This window comes from Ipomoea nil, unplaced genomic scaffold (genome assembly GCF_001879475.1).
Source record: "Ipomoea nil cultivar Tokyo-kokei standard unplaced genomic scaffold, Asagao_1.1 scaffold1026, whole genome shotgun sequence".
NCBI classification, from domain to species: Eukaryota; Viridiplantae; Streptophyta; class Magnoliopsida; order Solanales; family Convolvulaceae; genus Ipomoea; species Ipomoea nil.
In genome coordinates, this window is record NW_017617454.1 from 2,545,875 (window position 1) to 2,547,457 (window position 1,583).

The following is a 1,583-nucleotide window of genomic DNA, read 5'->3' on the forward strand; positions in this document are numbered from 1 at the left end:
TCAAAATTTGAAATTTTATAAATTTAAAACAAAAAAGTTTGCCTAAAAGTAATCGATATTTAAAGGGAAACACGGAACAAAATGTGGCCGAGAGAATCTCATTTTGTCGAAGGTGTAACACACATGACACATGGCCAGCCATAATAATAGCTTTTTATGTTTTGTTTTCCAGAAATGAAAACCACCTAGTTTAGTTTTGCATAAATAAATAAATTGCTGAAAATTCAATTATTGCAAAAGATATAGGATTCTGAGGAATAAACATAGGATTAGGTTCTACTAATACGACATTAATTAAGATCTGTAATATCTTAGCATATTAGGCCCATGAAATTTCAATGCAACTTCGAAACCATTATCTACTTAACTTCAATTTCTAATATTTTGATTATTTCGAATAATAGATATTTAAATAAATTGTGCTTGTATTACATGCAGAGCCTAAAGCTGTCCCTGAATGAGACCAAGAGGTTTTTCTATCTTTATAATACAACATTTATATATGTTATATATTTTCAATGATATTATTTACATATAATTTAGTGTTGTAATTATTATTATATGGGAAAAACAACAACTTTTTTAAGGGTCTCATGTCCACATATGTTCCGGCATCATATTATGAATGTTTAGCAAATCGGCCGATCATTGCATGTGAACATAATGCTATTTTCAATGGGAAGAATCTAAGACAGCCAATACATTATTATAACACCAAACCTTTTTTTTTTTAAATAGTAAATAAGTTTATAATACTATGAGAGCATTTTAGTCTTAATTTAAACTGAATACATATGATTTAATTTGGCCTTGAACAAAAATTTCATCGTTACTTTTGACTTATGAATTATACTACACATTTTATTTTATTGAAATGGGATTTAAAACTTGCAGAATAGTTGTTTGCGGGTTAGTTTGATAACTAGTGCAGGTTAGCAAATACATGGCTGGCTAAATATGCAATTGTAATAGCATGCATTGACTAATTATTTATAATAGCTAATATACTACGGAGTACTATTTTTAAATATGCGTGTTTGGTAAATAACTGTTAGTTGATTGAGTTAGTGAAATTGACTAGTTGATAGCATTAATCGGTTGTAGAAAAGTGGTTGGTAAATTAGCTGATAGCTGATTACATGTAAATCAATATCTGAACGGAACGGATTCGAACTTCTCCTATAATAGTTTCCGATGCGAAAATGACTTTCTCAAAAGAGTAATCGAAAAAATTACTTTGAACAACTTTTTAAATTTTAGCATTTTGAATCAATAAGTCGTTACAAAAAAACTAATTAATTAAACACTCATATTAACTATTTTATCAAACAGGGCCATAATCTTTTTCCAATTGAGACACGAACGAGTGATAATTATGTGTGACTCTAAGATTATCATGAGTAGGTGTTACCATGGTTTAGTTCTGATTTTATTTTAGTTCTAAATCCGCGGTTCACGATTCTGAAAATGGCAAATTGAAACTGTTTGTTCAAACTTTTTTTAGGTAAATTCTAACTTTTATTTTTGTAAGTTTTTGGATTTTTTTTGAATAGTTATATCAAATATTTAAATTTTAAAGTTAA